The sequence below is a fragment of the Capricornis sumatraensis genome, chromosome 21 (assembly GCF_032405125.1).
Source record: "Capricornis sumatraensis isolate serow.1 chromosome 21, serow.2, whole genome shotgun sequence".
Classification (NCBI taxonomy): Eukaryota; Metazoa; Chordata; class Mammalia; order Artiodactyla; family Bovidae; genus Capricornis; species Capricornis sumatraensis.
Genome location: NC_091089.1, coordinates 39,061,832 through 39,084,886, shown reverse-complemented (window position 1 = coordinate 39,084,886; position 23,055 = coordinate 39,061,832).

The following is a 23,055-nucleotide window of genomic DNA, read 5'->3' as shown; positions in this document are numbered from 1 at the left end:
AGGCATGGGAGAGAAGAGCCAAATTGAAATGGTAAGGAATGAACTGCTTGACCCCTATAAGATACCCTCTCCTTCAAGACTCAAATCCTCTGTAACTTTTTTTGTGAATTCATATGATTGGATGTGAATTCAATGGACACGAATTTGAGCAAACTCCAAGAGACAGTGTAGGACAGAGGAGCCTGGCATGTTGCAGTCCATGAGGTCACTATGAGTTGGACAGAACTTAGCAACTGAACAACAATGACCTAAGCCTCACTGCAACAACGTGGATATGCCCACTTTCTTTTCTATGCTCTAGGGTCTATCTATTTATCTATCTATCATCTTCTATCTATATTTATCTATGTACACATACTTCTAGAATTTCACATTGTTGTTCATTCACCAAATCGTGAATCTCACATACATGATGCTTATTTTATATACATGTACCTCTAGACCCTGTTTTTGTCATCTAATTGTTTTCAGGGAAAAACAAAGAAACAAAAAAGCTCCTGCCTGCCTCTCTAACCTCAATTTGCTGCGTTACTCCTTGCACTCTACCCTGAAGCCATACTTTACTTATTTACTTGCCCCATACTCTCCAACATCAGAGTCCTACAGTTCTCTCCACTCTTCATGATCAAGCAGCTATTTTTACTCCCCTCCACTTTTTCTCCTTCCTCCCCATTTCAGCCTGTATTAATTCTTTTTTAAAAGTAGATATCTGCTTAAAATAATTTATCAAAAGACCTTTTGTCATATCTCACCCCATTTACCCAAGTTTAAGTCTCCTACAGAATTCTTCTTTATATCATTTATCACATTGTAACTCCATGCTTAATGTCTGGTATCCATTGGATTTGGACTTTAGCAGGTTTGTTTCCTTCACCTCTGTCTCCCTAATAACTCTCCAGTGACTGACACATAGCGGTTCCCATTAAATATTTGTGGAATCAATGAATAAACATGGCGTGTTTTTTTAAACTGTGTACCTCTATTTTGTTTGATTCTTCTACTTTGCATGACCTTCCCCTGTATTTTGCTTACTTGCTCTTTATGATCCAGTTCTGGTTTCATTTCTCCCAGAGGTCTTTCATAACCTCCTTTCTCCTCCATGTTCTCTCCTATCTCAGTGTATTCCTCTTTTCTGTGTTCCCAGAGGACACTGTACAAACAGTTCTCCTAAGCCTCTGCCACACAGGAGTGCAGCCCTAAGTCAACATATACTCCTTGCAGAACTCTGATACCTCATGAACCGTAGATCATATTTGCTCTTTCTCCATTATATGACTAGAAAAAAAAATGCACCATACTGGAACTTAACATAGATGCCCCAAAATATAGTTGAAAGTTTAAAAAGATATTTGAATCATTGTAGAGATATTTGGGTTATAATGGGTGAAAAAGACTATCATGGAGATTAATATAAGCTTTAATGTTCCACTCAACATTAAAGCTTGCCATAATCATCCATAGAACAGAACTAAGAGGAAAAAGGTCTTCCCCGCTGTCTCAGCGGTAAAGAATCTGCCTGCAATGCAGGAGTTGCAGGAGACATGGATTCGATCCCTGGGTCAGGAAGATCCCCTGAAGGAGGGCATGGAAACCCACTCCAGCATTCCTGCCAGGAGAATTCCATGGACAGAGGAGCCTGGAGGGTTATAGTCCATGGGATCACAAAGAGTCAAACCTGACTGTAGCAACTGAGCACAAGGGGAAAAAGACATGTGATGAATAATGTAGATTTACAGTGAGGTTTTATGGTCTTTCTTATAAACACTATATGGAAATAGTTGACTTTTTCTTCTTTCTCATTATTGTTTGTCCATTTGAGCTTTCTTGAGATATTTTCACTATAGATTTTTTTTAAATAAAGTATAACTAAAGTATCCCTTAAGAGTGATATATGTGAAATTAATTTCTGAGAATAAGTTGTTGCCAGTCCTTGTCACCTTATAAATGGTCTACTGAATGTAAACATCTCCCCCTTGCTTAACATTTTTCCATCTGCTTTGAAGATGCTAGTGCACGCCAGGTTCATTGCCTAGGAGAGGAGGCCACTTTCTAGCTGGCTTAACTTGTCCTAAATACAGTCAATTTTGTTTATTTCATGTTATGAGAAGAACTCCAAGGCACAGTTTAGTGGTAGGAAGAAAGAAAATGAGGTGAAGGCAGTAGCTTTCAGTAGAAAAACAACTGCTGACAACTTTTGATCAAAGTACAATCACTGTAGCAGATTTATTTTTTGCTGCCACCAAGAATATATGTTTCTAAGGTGATGTATGCCAAGTGAAACACTACCATGAGAGGGTCAGGGAAAGAGCTCACTTAGCAAGAATGTGTGATTAATTTGTCTCCTAAATTTATGAGACAGTGCAGTCGAGCCAGTTTGAAAAAAGCAACAGGGCGATTACAAGTGACTGGGTAAACGATGCATTAACTGTGGGTAGAATTTAATCTCTTCATATATTCTAAAAATTCCAGTTTTTCAAAGAAGTTCATGGACATAAAAAGGGTGAATATTATTATCATAAGGACTCCTGCAAGGAAGGAAGGGCAGAGTTGGGGGACCTGGTCCTGAAACACTGATGTTTCCATCCTTACAATTCTAATATGTAGGCAGTCTTCCGGGTATTTTAGGATATGAAGTCAGAAATTTGATTTCCTTATTTATGAAATTATAAAATATTTAATGAGAAGTGTCTGCTTCCCTGGTGGCTCAGAGGTTAAAGCGTCTGCCTGCAATGAGGGAGACCTAGATTCAATCCATGGGTCGGGAAGATCCCCTGGAGAAGGAAATGGCAACCCACACCAGTATTCTTGCCTGAGAATCCCATGGACGGAGGCGCTTGGTAGGCTACAGTCTACGGGGTCACAAAGAGACAAAACTGAGCGACTTCACTTTGTCCCTTTTCTTTGTCTGTTGACACATTTATCTGACAACTTTAAAATAACAATCAGTTCAGTTCAGTAGCTCAGTTGTGTCTGACTCTTTGCGATCCCATGAACTGCAGCACACCAGGCCTCCCTGTCCATTACCAACTCCCAAGTTCACTCAGACTCATGTCCATCCCATCAATGATGCCATCCAGCCATCTCATCCTCTGTTGTCCCCTTCTCCTCCTGCCCCCAATCCCCCCCAGCATCAGACTCTTTTCCAATGAGTCAACTCTTCGCAAGAGGTGGCCAAAGTACTGGAGTTTCAGCTTTAGCATCATTCCCTCCAAAGAAATCCCAGGGCTGATCTCCTTCAGAAAGGACTGGTTGGATCTCCTTGCAGTTCAAGAGACTCTCAACAGTCTTCTCCAACACCACAGTTCAAAAGCATCAATTCTTCAGCGCTCAGCTTTCTTCACAGTCCAACTCTCACATCCATACATGACCACAGGAAAAACCATAGCCTTGACTAGAAGGACCTTTGTTGGCAAAGTAATGTCTCTGCTTTTCAATATGCGATCTAGTTTGGTCACAACTTTTCTTCCAAGGAGTAAGCATCTTTTAATTTCATGGCTGCAAGTCACCATCTAAAGTGATTTTGGAGCCCAAAAAAATGAAGTTTGACACTGTTTCCATTGTTTCCTCATCTATTTCCCATGAAGTGATGGGACCAGATGCCATGATCTTCGTTTTCTGAATGTTGAGCTTTAGGCCAACTTTTTCACTCTCTTTCACTTTCATCAAGAGGCTTTTTCGTTTCTCTTCCCTTTCTGCCATAAGGGTGGTGTCATCTGCATATCTGAGGTTATTGATATTTCTCCCAGCAATCTTGATTCTAGCTTGTGTTTCTTCCAGCCCAGCGTTTCTCATGATGTACTCTGCATAGAAGTTAAATAAGTAGGGTGACAATATACAGCCTTGACATACTCCTTTTCCTATTTGGAACCAGTCTATTGTTCCATGTCCAGTTCTAACTGTTGCTTCCTGACCTGCATGCAGGTTTCTCAAGAGGCATGTCAGGTGGTCTGGTATTCCCATCTCTCAGAATTTTCCACAGTTTCTTGTGATCCACACAGTCAAAGGCTTTGGCATAATCAATAAAGCAGAAATAGATGTTTTTCTGGAATTCTCTTGCTTTTTCGATGATTCAGCAGGTGTTGGCAATTTGATCTCTGGTTCCTCTGCCTTTTCTAAAACCAGCTTGAACATCAGGATGTTCACGGTTCATGTGTTGCTGAAGCCTGGCTGGAGGATTTTGAGCATTACTTTACTAGCATGTGAGATGAGTGCAATTGTGTGGTAGTTTGAGCATTCTTCAGCATTGCCTTTCTTTGGGATTGGAATGAAAACTGACCTTTTCCAGTCTTGTGGCCACTGCTGAGTTTTCCAAATTTGCTGGCACATTGAGTGCAGCACTTTCACAGCATCATCTTTCAGGATTTGAAATAGCTCAACTAGAATTCCATCACCTCCACTAGCTTTGTTCATAGTGATGCTTTCTAAGGCCCACTGGACTTCACATTCCAGGATGTCTGGGTCTAGGTGAGTGATCACACCATCATGATTATCTTGGTCATGAATATCTTTTGTATAGTTCTTCTGTGTATTCTTGCCACCTCTTCTTAATATCTTCTGCTTCGGTTAGGTCCATATCATTTCTGTCCTTTATTGAGCCCATCTTTGCATGAAATGTTCCCTTGGTATCTCTAATTTTCTTGAAGAGATCTCTAGTCTTTCCCATTCTGTTGTTTTCCTCTATTTCTTTCATTGATCGCTGAGGAAGGCTTTCTTATCTCTCCTTGCTATTCTTTGGAACTCTGCATTCAGATGCTTATATCTTTCCTTTTCTCCTTTGCTTTTCACTTCTTTTCTTTTCACAGCTATTTGTAAGGCCCCCTCAGACAGCCCTTTAGCTACTGTATATTGAACACATATTGCATATGTGTGACTTTATATAGATAATTATCTGTAATGGTATCAAGATATTATGATTGATTTTATTTTAAGGAATCAGAATAACACTCAGAAAGACCAAAGATCTGGTTCAGAGTCATATATAAGTCACAGTTGGAATTTGTGAATGAACTGCAAAGTTTGTCTTTCTAAGCAAAGTTCAGAAATTGGGCTATTAATATGGATCTAGGAGTCTATACTGAACACACACTGGAACTATATAAGACTCAACTTGTATTGAAACGTGCCAGCCAATGTGATGGAAACAGGCATACCAGAAGGCTGATTTGGTATTAAAGGTACATGACCTGGGCTTAGCGGATTTGATTCAGAGGAAATGGAAACAGTGTAGTATATTCATCAAACAGCATCCTTCAAAGTAGGGGTGAATAAGTGTTTTCTACGGTCTGTATCACACAGTGAAATATTAATAGTTCTTCCTTGTGAAGCTGGGTCTGTGGTCCGAAAAGAACTCATGACCAGCATTATAGGTGAGATTTAACCACTAGGTGGCACTGAGCCTGCAGAGTTAGCTTCATCACCCCTCCCCCCATGGGTGGTTTGAGTGACATTTTTGAATTGGCTATGCTAGAGCTTGTGTAGATTGTGAAGGAAATGTAAGCATATTGAAATGGTCCACATGTACTCTTCTAATGAAGTGACATTCTAGACATAGTCATTGACACTCCAGGAAGAAAGTACATCGGCAGTAACTAACTCCTTAGTAGGGTCTTATGAATAAGAGAATTGGCTGTCCTACTGTGTGACTGAATCTCAAAATCCAACCCTGTCTTTTAATTGCTCACAGGAATTCATTTATTAATACCGCATCCTGGATGAAATAATGTTTCTAAGCCAATTTAGTTTTAGTGAAACAGAAGCAAGTCTATGAAGCAAGCACTTTCTTTTCCTTCCCAAATATATTACATAAAAAGCTTGAAAACAAAGAGAATATTTATCAGCATAGAAACATAAAGCCTCAAATGAGATATCAGAGAAAAGTTTTACTTTTTCATGGCAAGCTATGCAGTATGCTGAAACTTAAAACTCCAAATATACATCAAATTGATGGGAATTAAATTTACAAGGCAAAAATTAAAGACCAATTATGGACAGAGTATAACACTAGCTGTTATAAAAGAACAGATTATATTCTCATTACTCTTTCAGGGTAAAATGGGAATATAATTGGAATATATTTAAATAATGAAACATTTAATAAAAACTTACTCTTTTTCCTAATAAACATAGTGGTGTATGAGGTAAGAATGGTGAATTTAATCATCTCATTGTAAAGATTAGATACCGTAGAAAACAAAAGTTAATCATGCATCTAAATCCTTCAAGACCTTGTTCATGGTAACTCCATAGAATTCTACAGTTAGCAATTCACTTCATGCCAGCCTTGCTTCTTCTGAATTTCTCTTTCTCAACTTCCTTGCTAGAATCTGGTGACTTCTTGAGAGCTGGCCACTGCTACATTTTGAGTGAACAAGAATGGAGATCAGGGCTTCCCTGGTGGTCTAGCAGTTAAATATTTATCTGCCAACACAGGAAACATAGGTTCAGTCCCGTCCAGGAAGACCCCACAGGTGGTAGAGCAACGAAGCCTGTGTGCCCCAACTACTGAAGCCCCACACTGGACCCATCATTACCTTGCCTGCTATCCATGCTTTCCTGGGCAGAGACCCAGAGCAGGCTTAAGGATGGACTCCCATTCATGACACAGGATTGAAGGTGCTGGGGCTAAAGCAGGCAGACTGATTTCTCACTCCACTCCACTTGGAAAACTGCATCGAACTAAACAACCGAGCTCCTGTTTTAACAATGCATAGGGCCTGCTTGGGAAGATATGTATAAAACAAAGGCACATAAGAAGCAAATAATAAAATAAAGTATGATGAAGATATAATTTATATCTTCATTATAAAGTATATCTTTATATGCGGTGCTGGAGAAGACTCCTGAGAGTCCCTTCGACAGTAAGGAGATTAAACCAGTCAATCTTAAGGGAAATCAACCCTGAACATTTATTGGAAGGACTGATGCTGAAGCTGAAACTCCAGCATTTTGGTCATATGGTGTGAACAGCTGACTCATTGGAAAATTCCCTGATGCTGGGAAAGATTGAAGGCAGAAGGAGAAGAGGGAATCAGAGGATGAGATGGCTGGATGGCAGCACCGATGCAATGGATATGAACTTGGGCAAACTTCAGGAAGTGGTGAGGGACATGGGGGCCTGGCGTGCTGCAGTCATAAAGAGATGGACATGACTGAGTGACGGAAGAATAACAACAACATAATGAAAATATAACTAGGAAATTAATGAATTGTTGATGCTGTTGTTTGTTGCCAAATTCCTAGACCAAAAATGTCAGCTCATTATAGTTTTAACTGGATAATTTTTATAGCTAATAATTGGTTTCTCATATTTATTTTTTAAAATCTCCCCTATAATCTATCTGTCTAGATACTTTGACCATTTTATATTAATATACAGATTTTTAATTGCCTAAAATTGTTCCTTATAAATTAATAACATTACACTTTGCCACATGATTGTATTGAATAGCAATTATATTTTCATTTGCTATTTATCTTTTGATGATCCTATTTGTAATTATTATGTGTGGCTTTTATTTTTATACATTCAAGTATCTGAATTAAATATTTCAATCTTTCCTCCAGTTATCCCATGCTTAGTAAGTCCTTTATCCATTTCATAATAACTTAAATGATGTTCAGCACCTGTGCTTTCCCAGACAATTCTTCCTAGTCGAAGGGCTTGTTCAAAAGTACGGTAGTCATATTATCAATATAAAAACAGCTAGCATGAATTGAGAACTCTGTGCTTTATCTCATTTAATTATCTTAACAATGCCATGAAATAGGGGGTATTGTTATCTGCAGGTTACAGGTAATAAGAGTGAACACAGAGAGATTAAGAATTTGGCTCACGACCAGATGCTGAGGCTGGTTTGACAGCTTGGATTTTTTTCCCCCAGATTTACCAATAGTATGTTGCTCTTGGGGGGTGTCCTAGGTGGCACTAGTAGTAAAGAACCCACTTGCCAATGCAGGAGACATAAGAGAGGAAGATTCGGTCCCTGGGTGGGGAAGATGCCCTGGAGGAGGAAATGGCAACCCACTCACAGTATTCTCGCCTGGAGAATCCCGTGGACAAAGGAGCCTTTTGCAGGCTACAGTCCATGGGGTCACAAAGAGTCAGACACGACAGAAGAGACTTAGCACACATGCATTCTTACTCCTGTTTGTTTAACTATATGCCATCTTTTCTTTTGGGAGGTTTTTTGATCTAATCATTTTTTCTTTATTCTAAAATCTCAAGATGATGTGGTTTGTTGAATGTCTTTTATTCACTGATCTAGGCAATGGAACATGCATGCTCAGTTCTCTCAGCTGTGTCCAGCTCTTTGCAACCCCATGGACTATGCCAAGCCAAACTCTGCTATCCATGGGATTTCCCAGGCAAGAAGACTGGAATGGGTTGCTATTTCCTTCTCCAGGGAATCTTCCTAACCCAGGGATCGAACCTGTGCCGTTTATGTCTCCTACACTGACAGGCAGATTCTTTCAGTTCAGTTCAGTTCAGTTGCTCAGTAGTGTCCGACTCTTTGCAACCTCATGAATCGCAGCACACCAGGCCTCCTTGTCCATCACTGTCTCCTGGAGTTCACTCAGACTCACGTCCTTTGAGTCCGTGATGCCATCCAGCCATCTCATCCTCTGTAGTCCCCTTCTCCTCTTGCCCCCAATCCCCCCCCCCAGCATCAGACTCTTTTCCAATGAGTCAACTCTTCGCAAGAGGTGGCCAAAGTACTGGAGCTTCAGCTTTAGCATCATTCCTTCCAAAGAAATCCCAGGGTTGATCTCCTTCAGAATGGACTGGTTGGTTCTCCTTGCAGTCCAAGGGACTCTCAAGAGTCCTCTCCAAAACCACAGTTCAAAACCATCAGGTCTTCGGTGCTCAGCCTTCTTCACAGTCCAACTCTCACATCCATACATGACCACAGGAAAAACAATAGCCTTGACTAGACGGACCTTAGTCGGCAAAGTAATGTCTCTGCTCTTGAATATACTATCTAGGTTGGTCATAACTTTTCTTCCAAGGAGTAAGTGTCTTTTAATTTCACTGCAGAGCAACTGGAAGCCTCTGACCTAAGCAAACAACCCTTTAATTTTGAAAATTTCACTCATTCAATTATGGAGCCACTTATTTGATCACTTCATTTAAAAATCTCCATTTCTTCCTATCCTGATTTTTATGGAATTCCTACTATGAGGTTGCTGGACCTTGTGGATGAATATTTAATTTAAAAAAAATCTTTCTCTTCCTATCATCTTTTTCTTTGTGCTTTTGTTCTAAATACAGGAAAATTATTCTGAAAATCTAATACCTTCTTCTACTGATTTATTAAAACTTTGGCTATCATAATTTAAATTCCCATAATGTTTTCTTTTATTTTTCATATCCATCTTTGTTTCATAGATGTGATGCTTATTCTTCATTTCAGTTCAGTTCAGTCGCTCAGTCGTGTCTGACTCTGTGACCCCATGAATTGCAGCACGCCAGGCCTCCCTGTCCATCACCATCTCCCAGAGATCAGTCAGACTCATGTCCATCGAGTCAGTGATGCCATCCAGCCATCTCATCCTCTGTCATCCCCTTCTCCTCCTGCCCCCAATCCCTCCCAGCATCAGAGTCTTTTCCAATGAGTCGGCTCTTCACATGAGGTGGCCAAAGTTCTGGAGTTTCAGCTTCAGCATCATTCCCTCCAAAGAAATCCCAGGGCTGATCTCCTTCAGAATGGATTGGTTGGATCTCCTTGCAGTCCAAGGGACTCTCAAGAGTCTTCTCCAACACCACAGTTCAAAAGCATCAATTATTCGGCACTCAGCTTTCTACACAGTCCAACAGTCCAACTCTCACATCCATAGATGACCACTGGAAAAACCATAGCCTTGACTAGATGGACCTTTGTTGGTAAAGTAATGTCTCTGCTTTTCAATATACTATCTAGGTTGGTCATAACTTTCCTTCCAAGGAGTAAGCGTCTTTTAATTTCATGGCTGCAGTCTCCATCTGCAGTGATTTTGGAGCCCCCAAATATAAAGTCTGAAGTTTGACACTGTTTCCACAGTTTTGCCATCTATTTCCCATGAAGTGATGGGACCAGATGCCATGATCTTCATTTTCTGAATGTTGAGCTTTAAGCCAACTTTTTCACTCTCCTCTTTCACTTTCATCAAGAGGCTTTTTAGTTCCTCTTCACTTTCTGCCATAAGGGTGGTGTCATCTGCATATCTGAGATTATTGATATTTCTCCCGGCAATCTTGATTCCAGCTTGTGTTTCTTCCAGCCCAGCGTTTCTCACGATGTACTCTGAATATAAGTTAAATAAGCAGGGTGACAATATACAGCCTTGATGTACTCCTTTTCCTATTTGGAACCAGTCTGTTGTTACATGTTCAGTCCTAGCTGTTGCTTCCTGACCTGCATATAGATTTCTCAAGAGGCAGGTCAGGTGGTCTGGTATTCCCATCTCTTTCAGAATTTTCCACAGTTTATTGTGATCTACACAGTCAAAGGCTTTGGCATAGTCAATAAAGCAGAAATAGATGTGTTTCTGGAACTCTCTTGCTTTTTTGATGATTCAGCAGGTGTTGGCAATTTGATCTCTGGTTCCTCTGCCTTTTCTATAACCAGCTTGAACATCTGGAAATTCACAGTTCATGTATTGCTGAAGCCTGGCTTGGTGAATTTTAAGCATTACTTTACTAGTGTGTGAAATGAGTGCAATTGTGCAGTAGTTTGAGCATTCTTTGACATTGCCTTTCTTTGGGATTGTAATGAAAACTGACCTTTTCCAGTCCTGTGGCCACTGCTGAGTTTTCCAAATGTGCTGGCATATTGAGTGCAGCACTTTCACAACATCATCTTTCAGGATTTGAAATAGCTCAACTGCAATTCCATCACCTCCACTAGCTTTGTTCATAGTGATGCTTTCTAAGGCCCACTGGACTTCACATTCCAGGATGTCTGGCTGTAGGTGAGTGATCACACCATCATGATTATCTTGGTCATGAAGATCTTTTTTGTATAGTTCTTCTGTGTATTCTTTCCACCTCTTCTTAATATCTTCTGCTTCGGTTAGGTCCATATCATTTCTGTCCTTTTCAAGCCCATCTTTGCATGAAATGTTCTTTTGGTATCTCTAATTTTCTTGAAGAGATCTCTAGTCTTTCCCATTCTGTTGTTTTCCCCTATTTCTTTGCATTGATTGCTGAGGAAGGCTTTCTTATCTCTTCTTGCTATTCTCTGGAACTCTGCATTCAGATGCTTATATCTTTCCTTTTCTCCTTTGCTTTTTGCTTCTCTTCTTTTCACAGCTATTTGTAAGGCTTCCTCAGACAGCCATTTTGCTTTTTTGCATTTCTTTTCCAGGTAAGAGAAACCCAATTAAGACTGTAGGTGTTGTAAGAGGGCAGACAGACTGAAATCATAATCACAGAAAACTAGTCAACCTAATCACACTAGGACCACAGACTTGTCTAACTCAATGAAACTAAGCCATGCTGTGTGGGGCCACCCAAGACAGGCAGGCATGGTGGAGAGGTCTGACACAATGTGGTCCACTGGAGAAGGGAATGGCAAACCACTTCAGTATTCTTGCCTTGAGAACCCCATGAACAGTATGAAAATGTAAAATGATAGGATACTGAAAGAGGAACTTCCCAGGTCAGTAGGTGCCCAATGTGCTATTGGAGATCAGTGGAGAAATAATCTAGAAAGAATGAAGGGATGGAGCCAAAGCAAAAACAATACCCAGTTGAGGATGTGACTGGTGATAGAAGCAAGGTCTAATGCTGTAAAGAGCACTATTGCCTAGAAACCTGGAATGTCAGGTCCATGAATCAAGGCAAATTGGAAGTGGTCAAACAGGAGATGGCAAGGGTGAACGTCAACATTCTAGGAATTAGTGAACTAAAATGGACTGGAATGGGTGAATTTAACTCAGATGACCATTATATCTACTACTGTGGGCAGGAATCCCTTAGAAGAAATGGAGTAGCCATGTTGGTCAATGAAAGAGTCTGAAATGCAGTACTTGGATGCAATCTCAAAAACGACAGAATGATCTCCGTTCACCTCCAAGGCAAACCATTCAATATCACAGTAATCCAAGTCTATGCCCCAACCAGTAATACTGAAGAAGCTGAAGTTGAATGGTTCTATGAAGACCTACAAGACCTTTTAGAACTAACACCCAAAAAAGATGTCCTTTTCATTATAGGGGACGGGAATGCAAAAGTAGGACATCAAGAAATACCTGGAGTAACAGGCAAATTTGGCCTTAGAATGCAGAATGAAGCAGGGCAAAGACTAATAGAGTTTTGCCAAGAAAATGCACTGGTCATAGCAATCACCCTCTTCCAACAACACAAGAGGACTTTACACATGGACATCACCAGATGGTCAACACTGAAATCAGATTGATTCTAATCTTTGCAGCCAAAGAGGGAGAAGCTCTATACAGTCAACAAAAACAAGACCAGGAGCTGACTGTGGCTCAGATCATGAACTCCTTATTGCCAAATTCAGACTTAAATTGAAGAAAGTAGGGAAAACCACTAGACCATTCAGGTATGACCTAAATCAAATCCCTTATGATTATACAGTGGAAGTGAGAAATAGATTTAAGGGACTAGATCTGATAGATAGAGTGCCTGATGAACTATGGATGGAGGTTCTTGACATTGTACAGGAGACAGGGATCAAGACCATCCCCATGGAAAAGAAATGCAAAAAAAAAAAAAAAAAAAAAGCTCATTCTTTACCAAAGTGTATTAAAAGTAGCTTTTATAGAGTTTGCTTTCAGTTACCTTGAGTTATATTCTTTCTTCAGTTCATTTTTTTCCCATTGATTTAGGCTTTGACCTTGATTTTAGAGGGTTTTCGAACTATCCTGAGGCCCTTGCGTTTGAATTCCTGCTTGAGTGAGGCACTGACGGTTATGCAGTAGATCTGGGTATATGACGTCACTTTTTGACGAGTGGAGGGACAGTGCTGTAAAGCCATTTAGCAGAGGTGCCTCTTTCTTTAGTTGACCCCAAACGTCAGTGATCTCAGTAGTGAGAAATGTCTTTTTCTTGAGCAGTTGCTCCAGAAAATACTTCATTTTGTTGCTTCGGTGACTGGAGAACATATATCTGATGGCCTCTGTCCTTGAGCCAGGATGAGAAATGAGCCTGAAGGACTCATGATTCCTGTGCACATTTTTACTTACTCCCTATGTCTTCCATAATCCTTGCCACCACATTCCAAGCATCTTGAGTTCAACTTCTTCAGAGAACAAACATCTGCCTGCTGAGGTTGGGGGAAAGAGAGTTACCTGATGGCTTGCTGGATGAGGAAGAGAGCCCAGGTTTCATCTTCACTGTAGACAACCAATCTCCACTTGGGTCTTAGATGATCCAAGACTCAGACCACCTCACATCCTCTGATGCATCCAAGTTTGAAACTGTTCTGGTCTCTCTGGAGTGTGTATGTCTGCTCAATTGCTTCAGTCATGTCTGACTCTTTGCGACCCTACCGACTGTAGCCCACCATGTTCCTCTGGGATTCTCCAGGCCAAGAATACTGGAGTGGGTTGCCATGCCCTCCTCCAGAGTAGCTTCCCGACCCAGGGATAGAACTTGGGTCTCTTATGTCTCCTGGATTGCCAGGTGGATTCTTTACCACGGAGCCACCAGGGAAGCCCCCTCTCTGCAGTAAATTGAGGCTTTATCATCATTCTTCTCTGCAGGCACTTAGGTTTCAGCTTTCTCTCCTCTAGTTGGGAAATAAAAAGTTTTTAAAATAGGAACTGCCATACAAATTATTTCTTTTTTCAAATAGTTGGAGAAAGAGGTCAAAGTCATGTTTTTAAGAGTAATTTATATTCGGAACCATAAAAAACCTTTGCTCCCAAAGTGTGTAGAGATTTCTACTTATCATTGTATGTGGTTGTCACTAAGGCAACCCTACTCATTCTATCCACCATCTTCTGACCAGGTAAACTTTCTTTTTTAAAAAAAGGAAATTTTTAATTTTATATTTTGGTAAGAATTAATATTTAAATACTTACATGGCTGAATAAGAAGAGAAAATTGAAAAATGGATACAGGAAAAGAAATGGATACAGGAAAGCTATCAGTGATATGAAGCTCTATTTTTCATGGCTCTGCATAGCATCTTTTCATAGCTAGGTGCACTGCTGCTGCTGCTAAGTCGCTTCAGTCGTGTCCAACTCTGTGTGACCCCATGGACGGCAGCCCACCAGGTTCCCTTGTCCCTGGGATTCTCCAGGCAAGAACACTGGAGTGGACTGCCATTTCCTTCTCCAAAGCATGAAAGTGAAAAGGGAAAGTGAAGACACTCAGTCGTGTCTGACTCTTAGCAACCCCATAGACTGCAGCCTACCAGGCTCCTCCGTCCATGCTGGCCCTTAATCACACTGTGATGTGGCCAAACATTTTCAGCAACCAAATTCATTTCCCTTGCTTTTTTTCCAGGCCTATTCTAAAGCACACACTAGAGGCTATCAAGTCCAGAGTTTACCCTGACCAGCACTTGAACAAATTTCTTTAGAGGTGATCAACACAGCTCTCAGCACACTGAGACCTCTCATAAGTGGGGTACAGAATTCAACTATTACCATCAGAAGCATTGTTACATGTCTGTGTTGCAGTGCTTTGTTGGCTAAAGCATGGTAAAGAATAACATTTCTCTGACATTACATTGAGCTTAGCTTACATTACATTAGCTTCATAGCCCCTATAAAGAGCATAGGATCTGGAGTCATAAAATTATATTAATACAAGGAGTCTCATTTCACTGCCACCTAGAAGCCCTGTGATTGGATAAATGATCCTTTTTGAGCTTCAGTTTACTTCAATGTGGTAGATACAGATAATAACAATTTGCACTGTGTCCTCTGAATTTCTTACTCCATGATCAGCACACTCCCCTATACACTTAGTATTTTTTCTGAAAGTTCCCTCCACCTCTTGCTTTAAGTGAATGCTGACCACCTCCTGAAAATACTTGCTGTCAGGTAGAGGAATCTATTTTTAAAGAATATATTTTTAATATTCAATATTTTTAAAGAATCAACTCACAATTAGATAGTGGGTGAGCCAATTCCTCCTATCCAGACAACCTACCATACCATCTCCCCCTCCCCTTGCTCTTCCAGAACTCCTTCTACTATGAGGTCTAGCCATGCTATTAGCATTTAACACTCTGCTCTCATCATCACTGGCTTCTACTGACCTCCTTGTCAATTCCCTTCCATTATTGATTCTTCAGGACCTGGGTCACAATCTCCTTACACCTTTCCTGACAGTATTTTAAATAATTTTTCATATTTATTAGAACAGCTCTCTGATACCCTGAGTTCTCAGCTCCTTGAGCCCTTGATCTTTCTCCAATACCGTTTTGATTAATCTCTCAGGATGTTTTAATTGCTCTTGTGGCTCAGCCAGAAGTGAGGCTAGTGCTTGGGGAAATGGGGATGAGAGCCAGTGACAGTCCCTGATTTAGCCAAAATCGTAAGTGTTAAATGCAGAAAGAATATTCCAAAAGTAAAAGTAATTTCAAGCCAAGACTACTTGGCTCAGCTGCAACTATTCTATTTTTGAAAGGTCTTACGGTCTAGGAGCAAGAGCAAGAACTGAAGACACAGAGAAACAGTGACCTGTGAAACAAAATGTGGGTAGAAAACATTTTGTGAGGTTTTAAATAGAGTCATGTTTATCTCTTGAATTTCTCATGGAATAAAACTATGGACTATTCTGACTTTTAACCAAAAAAATGTGTATACTCTCTTGTGAATTTTTCAAAACAGACAGAATTAAACTCGGGGCTGCTATTAAATCAAACAAAGATAAGTAATGGAAAATAACCATGTATTCTTTTGGTATCTGCAAAATTTAATGCCTTTTATATAGAATCTACAGGATCCATGATGTACAGCAATCTGCAAGGTGGTTAATGAAACCTACCTTATGAAGCTCTTGTAATGATGAAGTGCAATCGTTAAGTATGAAGAGAATTGCCACACTGAAGAGATTTGATTTTTGACCATGCCAAGCTTTCATACAAATGTGGTTTCTTGGGGATGAATGAGCTGAGCAAATCACAAAGGGCCAGCTCTCAAAGATGACTGCTGTGAATTTGACATTCCATGTTCAAAATGTATCCTGAATTCAACTTTTGCTCACCTCCACCACAGCTGCCTTCATGTAGAAAGAACCTTTCTCTCTTGCCTGGATCAGGGCAGAACTTTTGAGGTCGGTCCCCAGATGGTAGCCCTAGTGATCCCTTTATAAATGTAAATCTGAGTATGTTCTCTCCATGCCCCACCACCACACTACAGAAGAAAATCCACCTCTGTATCATGATTGATGAGGAATGCTCCCTGGTTGAGCCTCTAGCCACCTCTCCTTCCTTCATCCTTGCCATTCACCATACCTCACACTTGTTGGTATGTCTTGATCGCTCATCTCTCTAACCCACTAACTTATAAAGCCATTTGGCACAGGACATTTTTGTCTGTTTTTGTCGCTGCTGTAAACCTGTGGCTTCCGACAGTGACTGGCACATGGGAAGCACTGAAAACATATTTGTTGAATGAATAAGTGAGATTCCTAAGTGTGGTTTCACAGCACATCAGCTATATTCTCTGGTGGTTAGATCCTAGACCTAGCGCTCACCAGAAATCGTCTTACACCCAAACACAAGATCCTATTCCTACTACTGGCTTTGTCACATAGTCTTTCAGAAACAATATTTAAACTATTTCAGACCGTCAATCCATTGGCTCTACCACTTACTCTAGACTTTACATCCATTTGATCCTCATGGTCCATTCTTCATACAGTTGTCAAAGTGATCTTTTCAAAATGCAGATAGAATCATAATGCCCCATCTGTAAAAAAAAAAAACCAAAACCCACACTTTACTGGTTCCACTGTGCTTACAATCTTGTAAAGCTGGCTTCAGTATCCTCAACTGACATGACCCTCACCTGTACTCACTAGGCTCTGGGCACACCTGGACTCCTTTCTGTTTCTTGAAACTATACTTTTTCTAGCCTTAGGACATTTCCCTTGCTGTCCCTCTGCCAGGAATATTCTATCTCAGATTTTGACAGTGCTGCTTTATTTTTGTCATTCAGACCTCAACTCACATAATCAGCCCCTGGAGAATATTCCCCACCTCCTAAAGTTCTTCAATGTGGGATACCTGGGTTCGATCCCTGGGTTGGGAAGATCCCCTGGAGAAGGAAATGGCAACCCACTCCAGTATTCTTGCCTGGAGAATCCCATGGACGGAGGAGCCTGGTAGGCTACAGTCCATGGGGTCGCAAAGAGTCGGACACAACTGAGCAACTTCACCTCACCTCAAAGTTCTTCAGTACGAAATCCTGAGCGTTTGTTTGTAAGAGTCCAATAATCAGGGTCCAATATGGGCTTCCCAGGTGGTGCCAGTAGTAAAGAATCTGCCTGCCAGTGCAGGCAATGCAAGAGATGTGGATTTAATCCCTTTTACTCCAGTAATCTTGCCTAGAAAATCCCATGGACAGAGGAGCCTGGCAGGCTATAGTCCATGGGACTGCAAAGAGTTGGACATGACTGAGTGACTGAACACAATATCAGGGTCATCCTTTGCATTTTCATACATAATTTGAAGTTCAATTACAGCATATAATATTAACTATTGTCCACAATATAATAGGAGTAGAAATTTGCTCAAGGGGTTGGAAACTCCAGTTCTAAAATAATTCAGGTTATAATTGCCATTTCTTGTTTTACCACTGAAATGTAATTGAATCTTGACAACATGATTGTAATCAAAGGACACCCACAAGAGCACATAATCAATGCAGTCAAGCTTCCGGATGATCACATGCAAGAGACATTAATGGGAAAAGACACCAGAATCCACTGCATTTCTATCAGCATTAAGCAAGTGCAAATTAGACATCTTCTGTGTCATTCTCTTGAGCAGCTTGGTTCCAATTGTGTTAAAAGTGATCATTGATCACCTGAAGAACCATGGTAGATAAATTAGTTTCAGCTTGATGTTATTTTGTATATAAACAGACTAATTTGTAAAAACCTTAGGCATTACAGATTGTGCTTAATGTAGTACACTAGTTTAATTACTTTTAAATGATCAGTGAGAAACTCAAACCAATATGAAAATAATGTGAAAATAAGAACTACAATGACAGCAGTTATGAATTAACAGTGAACTCAGTTATCCCAAGACTGTTTAGCAAATAAAACTGGTTTAAGGGAGGATGGTGAGCAAAATAAACATACGGAAAGAAGGCAGTCAGACACAAAATAAATAAGAAATGCTTCATTGATCAAGAAGTTGACTGCAGAAGAGCCTTACATAAGGTATACTATGTGGAGTCAGGCCAGAAAGGAAAGAGGTGACTTACACTTGGAGACTTGTCCTGTGACTTAACTGTTTGTCCAGTTAGGGTAAGAAGACTTCAGGGAATAATATTATACAGCCATATCTGAATCATCCATCTAAAGAAGCATCCATTAATCAATGTCGCTAATTTAACAAGCACACATTAAGCCATGATAAAGTATAATTTTCCTCCTATCAAACTGGGACAAAAATTGAAAACATTGAGTGTAACTGAAGACATGGTGATATAAGCATGCTCATATACCATTGGTCAGATTGTAAACTGGTTAGACTTCCAAAATTAGAATTTAGAATTGAAATACACATGCCTGCACGCATACACACATGTTCCCACTTCTGAAAACCTACCACTAAATACATTCACATGTGCACAAAGATTTTACTCATCACAGTGTACGGGTGAGAGTCAAAGCTAGAATAGAAATGTCTATCTGAAAAACAGCAGTTGAAAACAAGATTCACATACTCAGTGGCATCCTATATCCCCTGTTAAAAAATTACATTGGTAAATGGTGGGGGGAAGGGGACATAGTAATATTTATGGAAAGATCCTATGTATATAAAAAACAAAAGACTAAAAAGGATAAATGGACATTTATATACATTTATACAAAATATAAAAACTTTATAAATACATAGAAGGATACCAGAAGGTTGGCCATGAAACTATTAGGGTGGTTGCAACTGGAGAAATGATGGGAGAAAAGAAACATCCACATTTTTCTATTTAAAAAAAATTATACACAGGTATTACTTGTGTTAATTAAAAAATGATGAGTCTATTTACTTATTTTCAAAATAAAGCAAGACTAGATCTGCAATGACAGAGGCTAAATCAGAATAAACATTTGGCTGGAAGCCTTGAGACACGGACCACATAACTGACTAGTTGTGTGACTTTGTGCTTGTCATTTAAACTCTCAGGTCTCAGTTACTGTGGTGGGCTGAGCAACAGTCAGCATATGGCAAGGCCCTCATCCTGGAAACCTGGAAACATAAAAGGAGCTTTGCAGATCTTGAAATGAGGAGATGATTCTGTGGACTCGATATTATCACAAGGATCTTTACAAGAGCAAGGCAGGAAGGTTAAACACAGAGATGATGATGTGATAAAGAGAGGGGGAGAAAAGGAGATGGAGAAAGTGACAGAGAGATGGGACTGAAAGATGCTATACTTCTTTGAAGATGGAGAGAAAGACCACCATCCAAGAAGTACAGTCTGCTTCCAGAAGCTGGCAAAGGCAAGAAGATGTCTTCTCCCCTGGAGCCTTCAGGAGCAACCAGCCCTGAAAACATTAGTTCAATCACATGGAACTTGGACTTCTGAGCCCCGGAATTGTAAGATATATTTGTAATGTCTTAAATCATTAAATTTGCGGTAATCAATTACAGCAGAATAAGAAAATAAATACAGTTGGTACTTCCCTGGCATTTTAATGGGTTAAGACTCCACTTCTCCATGCCATGCAACCCGGCCTAAAAAGAAAAAAAAAAAAGAAAATTGATAACAGTTATCTAGCCTATAAACTGAAACTGTAGAATTGGGTTATTGATGATAATAAATTTAGTAATTATTAAGAGTAAGTATTTATAAATACTTTATATGTTAGATGGGATTCCCTGGTGGCTCAGACGGTAAAAAGTCTGCCTGCAATGCAGGAGACCTAGGTTTGATCCCTGGGTTGGGAAGATCCCTGGAAGATCCCCTGGAGAAGAAAATGGCAACCCACTCCAGTATTCTTGCCTGGAATAATCCCATAGTTGGAGGAGCCTGGTGGGCTACAGTCCATAGTTTGATAATATGCTAAGGGTTCCACATACATATTTCATGTAATGTCATAGCAGCCCTATGTATGGGCACTATTTACGTTCTCTACTTCATGTTTACATGAGAAGACAAAGCTTTGAGAGGTTTAGCAACTCTCCAGTGAGTAATAAAACTGAGAAACACACTGAGATCAGTCCTTTTCTTATGGCAGTTATCAAGTGAGCCGATTTTGCTACCCTAAATGTGGGATGGTTGTGATGCTGACTGTTTCATGGCTGCTAAGTCACTTCAGTCATGTTTGACTCTTTGTGACTCTTTAGACTGTAGCCCAACAGGCTCCTCTATCCATGGTATTCCCCAGGCAAGAATACTGGAGTAGGTTGCCATTTCCTAATCCAGGGGACCTTCCTAACCCAGGGATCAAACCCTCATCTCTTAATGCCCGTGTCCTGCACTGGCCTGAGGGCTTTTTACCACTAGTACCACTTGGGAAGAGGTAGTGAGAAATAATGCTAGGAAACCAACACTTGTCACATAGTCTAAAGTTACTGAAAAAGGTTTTTATTTTCTGATTATTTAAGGCATGTGCAGATCTGTGGCTAATGAAACAGATTAACAAGGAATCAATTTCATAGAAGGACACTGAGGAGGAGAGAAACCAGGGGGCCTTCTTTCTAGAGACAAGGGCCACTGATGATGTGGTTTGATGATTCACATGGTAGTCTGCTGGGGACCACCTACTTGGCTGTACATGCTGCATTAGGACAAGGCATAGCTGAGATGTTTTTGAAATAGTTTTGGGCCACTGCTTGGACATTTGGGGCAACAGTAATCAAGGTAATTAAGGAACCGCAGGAAGCCACACAGGGTGGTGTTACAGCATAGAGAGTGCTCATGTAGAGTGCTACAGAACTGAGATTCCAGCCTGATTCCATCTGTTCTACATGTGGTTCATCAGAGGATTTCCTCCATTGGTGGCAGAGGGTACAAGCTCTGGGATGTCACACATAGAGTTCCTCTGAGAAAACGCTGGGAACCTCTGACTGCCCAGTCCACTCCAGGAGGGACTGTTCTTGGACTGATGGTGTTGTCAATCCTACAATTTCATTAAATCCTTGTACTTCTGATAGTGGTAAAGAACCTGCCTGCCAATGCAAGAGACTTAAGAGACTCGAGTTTGATCCCTGGATCAGGAAGATTCCCCTGGAGAAGGAAAATGGCAACCCACTCCAGTATTCTTGCCTGGAGAATCCCACAGACAGAGGAGCCTGGCAGGCTATGGCCCATGGGGTTGCAAAGAGTCAGACACCACTGAGATGACTTTGCATACAAAAAATTTCTGATAAGGACTTGATACCAAGGCCTGTGGATCCTAGGATTGGGGCTGCTGTGGACTGAAGAGTCCGCTTTCAGCTTCACCCTATGCTGGAGTCAGCTTTTGGGCCCTAAGATGACTCCAGAGTGAAGCAGGTAAGTCAAGCTGAGGCACTGTGTCTTCATCTCTGCAATGTGACCACCCACACTCGAGAACCAACTGAAAGAAGAGTCCACCAAATAGTCCTCTTAAGTCTCTCTCTCTCTTTCATGCACGCGCGCGCGCGCGCGCACACACACACACACACACACACACACACACACATTGCTTTTGTGTTAATTAGCTGTTCAACTGGCAGTTGAAATTCTCAATAAACATGCCCTGGAGCAACCATCACCTCTCCTTGTAAGATAAGTAAACAGTCGCATCAGAGAGATGAGTTGGTGGCATCTGGGTGCTGGGAATAAATAAAATCTCCCATCTGGTTGAAAGGGTTTTGAAATCCCACTTCCTGCCCAGATTGTCACTACGGCTGCAGCTGGATGACAATACTCAGTATTACCAGCAACCTGCCCAGATCTGTTCAGTGAAGCAGCAGCATCCAGTTTTACTGATTAAAAATGGGTATTTTCTTGCCATGCTGAGATCTAGCAATCTTTATTTCACAAGGTTGTGACAGACCAGATGGATAAATAAAAATACTTAAGTTATGAAGAAGGCATAAGCAACTGCCCTTTTCTGTATGTATTATATCTCATCTGTTCACTGTTTTCCCATGAAAACAGTGATAGGAATTTGAGTGGTAACAAAAACTCTTCCTAAATGTTGAATACTATATAGCTGTTGCGTGCTAGGTCGCTTCAGTGGTGTCAGACTCTTTTGACCCCATGGACTGTAGCCCACCAGGGTCCTCTGTCCATGGGATTTCCTAGGCAAGAATACTGGAGTGGGTTGCCATTTCCTTCTCCAGGCAATCTTTATGACCCAGGGATCAAACCAGCACCTCTCCTGTCTCCTGCATTCACAGGAAAATTCTTTACCACTAGAATAACTTGTGAAGCCACTCTAAATACAATTAAGTGTTTAGGGGAATAGTGGCATTTTTTTCAAGTGTCATTAGTTTCATTAATTAATCCAATTTATCTACTTTTTACTCAGATAAGCTGACTTCTCTCTGCTTATACCTTGTCCAGGCACTTGCTTAGAAGATTCTAACAGACTTGCTGGGAAATAACAGCACATTCCCCAATAAATAGAAACTTGCTGGTGTGTCCTATGATTGAATCAAAGGTTAATTAACTGAAGAACAGTTGCACTAATTGGTGACACATTGAATTTTACTATTTTTCTAGAACTGATGATTTGGAAAGTAAACAGATTTAAATGGCTGAGCAATAGCTAGATACATGCAACTACAAAAAGACTTCCATATATATTTAATTAAATTGACCTTAAGCCATCCTGTAATGTTTATTTCAACAAATAGCTCACTGTGTGATCACTTCTGGAATATTTGTATGACTTGAAGCATCTTTTAGGTATAATCAGCATTCAAAACATCATTAAGCTTTACTGTTTGT